This window comes from Scyliorhinus torazame, chromosome 16 (assembly GCF_047496885.1).
Source record: "Scyliorhinus torazame isolate Kashiwa2021f chromosome 16, sScyTor2.1, whole genome shotgun sequence".
NCBI lineage: Eukaryota > Metazoa > Chordata > Chondrichthyes > Carcharhiniformes > Scyliorhinidae > Scyliorhinus > Scyliorhinus torazame.
The window spans coordinates 12,327,055-12,335,398 of record NC_092722.1 but is presented as its reverse complement, the minus strand read 5'-3'; positions in this window follow the sequence as shown (position 1 = coordinate 12,335,398).

Sequence of the window (8,344 nt, the reverse complement as noted above, 5' to 3'; positions counted from 1 at the left end):
CCCCTGCCCAGCCCCTGCCCCCCTGCCACCCCTCGCCCCCCTGCCCTTGCCCCTGCCCCCTGCCCTTGCCCCCTGCCCCTGCCCCTTACCCCTGCCGCCCCCTGCGCCTGCCGCCCCATGACCCCTGCCCCCCCTCCCCCTGCCCCCCCTCCCCTGCCACCCCTCCCCCCCTCCCTCTGCTCCCCCTGCCCCCCCTCCCCTGCCCCCCTGCCCCCCCTCCCCCTGCCCTCCTGCCCCCCCTCCCCCTGCCCTCCTCCCCTGCCCCCTCCCCCCCTGCCCGCCCTGCCCTCCCCTGCCCCCCCCTCCCTGCCCCCCCTGCCCCTGCCCCCCCTGCCCCACTCCCTGCCCGCCCCCTCCCTGCCGCCCCTCCCTCCGCCCCTCCCCCTGCCCGCCCCCCTCCCCCTGCCCGACCCCCTCCCTGCCGCCCCCCTCCCCTGCCCGACCCCCCCTCCCCTGCCGCCCCCCCCTCCCCCTGCCCGCCCCCCCCTCCCCCTGCCCGCACCCCCCTCCCCCTGCCCGCCCCCCCTCCCCCTGCCCGCCCCCCCTCCCCCTGCCCGCCCCCCCTCCCCCTGCCCGCCCCCCCCTCCCCCTGCCCGCCCCCCCTCCCCTGCCCGCCCCCCTCCCCCTGCCGCCCCTCCCCTCGCCGCCCCCCTCCCGCCGCCCCCTCCCCGCCCGCCCCCTCCCCTGCCCCGCCCCCCTCCCCTGCCCGCCCCCCCTCCCCCTGCCCGCCCCCCCCTCCCCCTGCCCGCCCCCCCTCCCCCTGCCCGCCCCCCTCCCCTGCCCGCCCCCCCTCCCCTGCCGCCCCCCTCCCCCTGCCCCTCCCCCCTGCCCCTCCCCTGCCCCCTCCCCTCCCCCCGCCCCCCCTCCCCTGCCCGCCCCCCCTCCCCCTGCCCCGCCCCCCCTCCCCCTGCCCCCGCCCCGCCCCCTCCCCTGCCCTGCCCCTGCCCCTGCCCCCTGCCCCTGCCCCCTCCCTGCCCCCTCCCCTGCCCCCTCCCTGCCCCCTCCCCTGCCCCCTCCCCCTCCCCTGCCCCTCCCCCTGCCCCCTCCGCCTCCTCGCCCCTCCCCCTGCCCCCTCCCCCTGCCCCCTCCCCCTGCCCCCTCCCCTGCCCGCCCCCTCCCCCTGCCGCCCCCCTCCCCCTGCCCGCCCCCCCTCCCCCTGCCCGCCCCCCCTCCCCCTGCCCGCCCCTCCCTGCCCCTCCCCCTGCCCGCCCCCTCCCCCTGCCCGCCCCCCTCCCCCTGCCGCCCCCCCTCCCCCTGCCCGCCCCCCTCCCCTGCCCGCCCCCCTCCCCTGCCCGCCCCCTCCCCTGCCCGCCCCCCCTCCCCCTGCCGCCCCCTCCCCCTGCCCGCCCCCCCTCCCCCTGCCCGCCCCCCTCCCCTGCCCGCCCCTCCCTGCCGCCCCCCTCCCCCTGCCGCCCCCCCTCCCCCTGCCCGCCCCCCCTCCCCCTGCCCGCCCCCCCTCCCCCTGCCCGCCCCCCTCCCCTGCCGCCCCCCCTCCCCCTGCCCGCCCCCCTCCCCTGCCCGCCCCCTCCCTGCCCGCCCCCCCTCCCCCTGCCCGCCCCCCCTCCCCCTGCCCGCCCCCCCTCCCCCTGCCCGCCCCCCCTCCCCCTGCCCGCCCCCCTCCCCCTGCCCGCCCCCTCCCCTGCCGCCCCCCTGCCCCTGCCGCCCCCCCTCCCCCTGCCCGCCCCCCTCCCCCTGCCCGCCCCCCTCCCCCTGCCCGCCCCCCCTCCCCCTGCCCGCCCCCCTCCCCCTGCCCGCCCCCCCTCGCCCCCTGCCCGCCCCCCCTCCCCCTGCCCGCCCCCCCTCCCCCTGCCCGCCCCCCTCCCCCTGCCGCCCCCTCCCCCTGCCCGCCCCTCCCCTGCCCGCCCCCTCCCCTGCCCGCCCCCCTCCCCCTGCCCGCCCCCTCCTCCCGCCCCGCCCCTCCCTGCCCGCCCCCCTCCCCTGCCCGCCCCCCCTCCCCTGCCCGCCCCCCTCCCCCTGCCGCCCCCCCTCCCCCTGCCCGCCACCCCTCCCCCTGCCCGCCACCCCCTCCCCCTGCCCGCCACTCTGTTTTCTCTCTCACTCTCTCTCTAAACCCTCCCTTGTCCACTCTGTTCTCTCTCTCACTCTCTCTAAACACTGTTGTCCACTCTGTTCTCTCGTTCTCTCTCTCTCTCTAAACCCTGCCTTGCCCACTCTGTTCTCTCTCTCTCTCTCTCTAAACACTGCTCCAGGGTCGATTCCCGGCTTGGGTCCCAGTCTGCGCGGAGTTTGCACATTCTCCCTGTGCGTGGTTTTCCTCGGGTGCTCTGGTTTCCTCCCACAGTCCAATGATGTGCAAGTTAGGTGGATTGGAATGCTAAAGTGCCCTTGGTGTCCAAAACGGTTAAGTGGGGTTATTGCGGGCAGCACGGTGGGACAGTGGGTTAGCCTCACTACACCGAGGTCCCAGGTTCGATCCTGGCTCTGGGTCACTATCCGTGTGGAGTTTGCACATTCTCCCTGTGTCTGCGTGGGTTTCGCCCCACAACCCAAAGATGTGCAGGGTGGGTGGATTGAACACGCTAAATTTCCCCTTAATTGGAAAAAATGAATTGGGTACTCTAAATTTTGAAAAGAAAAAAACAGAAGTGGGGCTATTGGGTTACGGGAATAGGGTGGAGATGTTGGCTTGAGTAGGGTGCTCTTTCCAAGCGCCGCTGCAGACCTGACGGGCCGAATGGCCTCCTTCTGCATTGTAAATTCTATGATTCTCTAAAGGCTGCCTTGTCCACTCTGTTTTTTTTCTCTCTCTTTCTCTCTCTCTCTCTCTCTAAACGCTGCCTTGTCCACTCTGATCCCGCTCTCTCTCTCTCTCTCAACGCTGCCTTGTCCACTCTGATCTCGCTCTCTCTCTCTCTCTAAACGCTGCCTTGTCCACTCTGTTCATTCTCTCTCTCTCTACAGGCTGCCTTGTCCACTCTGTTTTCTTTCTCTCTCTAAACCCTGCCTTGTCCACTCTGTTCTCTCTCTCTTTTTCTCTCTCTCTCTCTCTCTCTCTCTCTCTCTCTCTCAACACTGCCTTGACCACTCAGTTTCCTCTCCTCTCTTTCTCTTCAAAACCCTTCTTGTCCTCTCCGTTCTCCTTCGCTGTGTGTAAATGCTGCTGCTTTATGCTGCTGTATTTTTTTGGTGCCCTGCTGGGTGTAAAAATGGACTGGGGGCAGTGTGCCTGCAGGGATGTTTTTCTCCATTTGGGTGCAAGTTGCTGTGTGGAGTGGCTGGACCCGCCTAATCAGCCTTTTATTAGCAGCGGCTTATTTATTACCACCATCACCAATCTGAACCCCCCCCCATAGTAACACCCAAACCTGACTTTGAGTTGTTAGCCCTCTCAGTGGGAGCACTTCCGCCTTTGGGTCCCAAGGTTGTGGGTTCACTCCAGGACTCCCATGCCCAGAAACCGGGGCAGACATTCCGATGCAGTGTCGAGGGAGTGCTGCACTGTCAGACTTTCAGATGAAACATTAAACTGAGGCCTGCCTCGCCTGCCCTCTTGAGGTGAATGTGAACGATCCCATGGAACCATGGGCAGCACAGTGGTTAGCGCTGCTGCCTCAGTGCCAGGGATCCAGATTTGATTCCGGCCTGGGGTGACTGTCTGTGTGGAGTCTGCACGTTCTCCACATGTCTGCGTGGGTTTGCTCTGGGTGCTCGGGTTTCCTCCCACAGTTCGAAGATGTGCAGGCTAGGTGGATTGGCCATGCTAAATTGCCCGAAGGTTTGGTGGGGTTATGGGGATAGGAGCAGAGGATTGGGTCTAGGTAAGGTGCTCTGTTGGAGTAAGGGCTGGTGCAGACACGAATGGCCTCCTGCACTGTATGGATTCTATGAACTATTTTGAAGAAAAGCAGGGAAGTTATCCCCGGTGTCCTGGTCAATATTCCTCCCCTCAATCAACTTCACAAATTGATTATCCAGCCATTATCACATTGCTGATTGTGTGAGCTTGCTGCGCGCAAATTGATTGCCACGTGTCCCACATTACAATAGTGACTACACTTCCAAAGTACTTAATTTGGCTGTAAAGTGTTTTGTGTTGTCCAGAAAAGCGCTAGATAGATGCAAGTCTGTTTTTGCAAAAGCTGCTGGATTGATAAATTTGGGTGTGCTGGTTTAAACAATCGCGGATGCAGTGTCAGCAAGTGGGATAGGTCAGCCATTGCTGGTTTAACGCCATGCATGGAAAAAGGGTGCTGAGGCTGATAATATCAGAGCTGAAGTTGGTTGTGGCGCACACTCCCTGATGTAACATGGATCGAGTCATTATTATTCCTATCGCTGTTTTTATTACGTTTCACCATCTCTTCTGTCCCCTCTCTGTCTTTGATGAACAAGAGCAGCTTTTTAATTGATGTTTAAGTGTGATGTTTTGACACTTCAATCACATGCCGGTGTACATCGAGGGTGCTCCCCATGGCCCTCGGGAGTTTGTGTACTGGTCACAGTCACAGGGATACTGCTCAAAACGCCAAATGTCCAGACTGTAAACCTTCGAAAGTAGATCAATTTATCTGGTCGTCGGTGAAAATATTATTTGGGGCATGCCACAAGATTTGATCGAAGTGGGCATTTTCAAGTGTTGTGACCTTGATAATGGGATTATATTCAATGAAATAAACTTGCAATTATATCGCGCCTTCTGCGAGGCAGCATGGCAGCACAGTGGCTAGCACTGCTGCCTCACGGCGCTGAAGACCTGGGTTCGATCCAGCCCTGGGTCACTGTCTGCGTGGGGTTTGCCCATTCTCGTCGTGACTGTGTGGACCAAAGATGGGCAGGGTAGGTGGATTGGTCACACTAAATTGCCCCTTAACTGGGGAAAATAAGAATTGGGTACTTTAAATTAATTTTTTAAAATCCTGAACGTCCCAAAATACTTCGCAGTCATTTAAATGCTTTTTTTGAAGTGCAGTAAGTATTGCAATGTAGGAAACATGGCAGCCAATTTGCACACCGCAAACTCCCACAAATAGTGCGATAGCCAGAGAATCAGGGGTGGGATTCTCCGACACCCCCGCTGGGTCGGAGAATCGCCGGGGAGGCGGCATGAATCCCGCCCCCGCCGGCCCCGAATTCTCCGTGCCGGTTGGCGGGCCCCCCCGGTGATTCTCCGGCCCGCGATGGGCCGAAGTCCTGCTGCTGTAATGCCGGCCCCGACGGCGTGAATTAAACCACCTCCCTTACCGGTGGGACCAGGTGGCGCGAGCGGGCGGGTGATCTGGACCCGGAGGGTGCCCCCATGGTGGCCTGGCCCGCGATCGGGGCCCACCGATCCTTGGGCGGGCCTGTGCCGTGGGGGCACTCTTTTACTACGCGTCGGCTGTGTAGGTCTCTGCGATGGCTGACGTGTAGGTGAGCACCCCCCCCCCCCCCCACTCCGCGCATGTGCGGGGATGACTCCAGCAGCTGCTGACGCTCCCGCGCATGCGCGGACTTCCGCCGGCCGGCGGAGTCCCTTTGGCCCCGGCGGGACGGCAACCACTCTGGTGCGGGCCTAGCCCCTAAAGGTGAGGGCTTGGCCCCTAAAGGTGCGGAGAAATCTGCACCTTTGGGGCGGCCCGACGCCGGAGTGGTTCCCGCCACTCCATCCCGCCGGGACCCCCCGCCCCGCCGGGTAGGGGAGAATCCCTGTTTTCCGTTGTGCGGATTGAGAGATGAATATTAGCCAGCGCACCAGGAATAACTCCCCTCGCTCGTCTTTGAAATAGTCTGCCCATTTAAGGAAGGGCAGACAGGGCCGTGGCTTAACCTCTGGCACCTCCAGATGTGCAGCGCCCCCTCGGCCCTGCGCCCCCTCGGCCCTGCACTGGAATGTCAGCCTTGCGTTTTATGCTGGAGTGGGATTTGAACCCCCATAACCTTTTGATTCTGGCGTCTCCCCGTTGAGTGACAGCTGACAAGCGGGAGACCATCAGCGATGGAATAGATAACTGAATGAGTTGCTTGTGACTTGACTTGTTTATGACTGAAATAGTGTAAATTCTATATTTCGCAGTTTTCCATGGAGGTTTACGTTCCAATAAAATATAATTTTAGCGAGGATGAATGCCAAGGATCTTTTCATGCCCCTGGAGGTTGTATGAGCTGTCAAGCCCATTGTGCCGTTAAATTACAGCTCCGGGTAAAGCAGTAGTTAGGATGGGATTTTAGCTCTAACTTGCTTGTAAAAGTTAACATTTTAAATTTGCCTAGTGATTTGGTGACCTGGATTGTCTGTTGCAAGGTCAAACAGCGCCAGCATCTAGTTTTAACTCGCATCGAATCATAGAATTCCTACAGTGCAGTAGGGGGCCATTCGGCCCATCAAGTCTGCACTGACCTTCTGAAAGAGCACCCTACCTAAGCCCACTCCTCTACCCTATCCCCTGTAACCCCACCTAACCTACGCACCTTTGGACACCGAGGGGCAATTTATCATGGCCAACCCACCTAATCTGCACATCTTTGGACTGTGGGAGGAATCCGGAGCACCCGGAGGAAACCCACGCGGACACGGGGAGACTACTTCACACAGACGCCCAAGGCCAGAATTGAACCTGGGTCCCTGGCGCTGTGAGGCAGCAGTGCTAACCACTCTGCCACCCTGCACAAGGGGGCAAAGATGCTCCTCTTGGCGTGCCATTGAACATAGAACATTACAGCGCAGTACAGGCCCTTCGGCCCTCGATGTTGCGCCGACTTGTGAAACCACTCTAAAGCCCATCTACACTATTCCCTTATCGTCCATATGTCTATCCAATGACCATTTGAATGCCCTTGGTGTTGGCGAGTCCACTACTGTTGCAGGCAGGGAATTCACACCCTTACTACTCTGAGTAAAGAACCTACCTCTGACATCTGTCTTATATCTATCTCCCCTCAATTTAAAGCTATGTCCCATCGTGCTAGACATCACCATACAAGGAAGAAGGCTCTCACTGTCCACCCTATCCAAACCTCTGATCATCTTGTTATGCCTCAATTAAGTCACCTCTTAACCTTCTTCTCTCTAATGAAAACAGCCTCAAGTCCCTCAGCCTTTCCTCATAAGATCTTCCCCGCCATACCAGGCACCATTCTGATAAATCTCCTCTGCACCCTTTCCAATGCTTCCACATCCTTCCTGTAATGCGGCGACCAGAATTGCACGCCAAGTATGATGTGTGAATTTGTCATCTTTGTTAAGGGGATTTCGGTGACAGCGACCTGGAAGGTGTCACGGAAGGGGTCAGGCCAGAACTCGTGACAATGTTAATGGTCCTGAATTAAAGCAGTTGATTATTATATTTGTTACTTAGTGTTAATTAACTGCAGATTTCTCCTCTGGAATAGGAACCATAATTTAAACAGTGTTGGAGCCCTTTTTTTATATAATTGCAAATCTGTCCTAATCTAAGCAATTTTGAATTCATAAGCACATTTAGTCCTCGAAGTTAATAGGATTGTAATTCCATCATTCAATTTTGTTGGGTATTTTCGTACATTTAACAGAAAATTTAGGTTTGTCGTAAATTGTAATACAGGATGTTGGATTTTGTAAAATTTTCCAGGAAAGTAAAATATAAGGCGTATGGGATTTAATCTTTGATTGAAGTGTTTCCCATATTTTGCCATTGGTAGGTGGAGGCTTCAAGAAGTTAAAATCATAAGAACATCCTACTCCTGTATCTGGACAACGTCTTGCCCCGTGTTGTAAACCTGGTAGTTTTACTACAAAACCAAATGCAGCCTTTATTTACTTTCCAACCAGAGCCAATTTATGTTCGATTCTGTTTTAAACAAAAATTCCCCCAAAGAGATTTTGCCGTATTATGTTTTCAGGACAACAACCTCACTTAAATTTTGAATGACAACGTTGAATTCGAGAATAAGAATAAACTATGAGCGCCACCTTTCACCTCCTCAGCATTCCCTTTGCCTGGTAAACAGTGCTTAGCACTGTTGCTTCATAATGCCAGGGTCCCAGGTTCGATTCCCAGCTTGGGTCACGGTCTGTGCGGAGTCTGCACGTTCTCCCCGTGTCTGCGTGGGTTTCCTCCGGGTGCTCCGGTTTCCTCCCACAAGTCGCGAAAGACGTGCTTGTTAGGTGAGTTGGACATGCTGAATTCCCCCTCTGTGTACCCGAACAGGTGCCGGAGTGTGGAGACTAGGGGCTTTTCACAGTAACTTCATTGCAATGTTAATGTAAGCCTACTTGTGCCAGTAATAAAGATTATTATTACTATTGAACAACAGCAACTTATATTCAAACAGCACCTTTTAAGACAGCAAATGCCCCCAAGGTGCTTTGCAGGAGCGTTGTCAAACAGAATTTGATACCGAACGATTGATGGAGTCATTGGGGAAG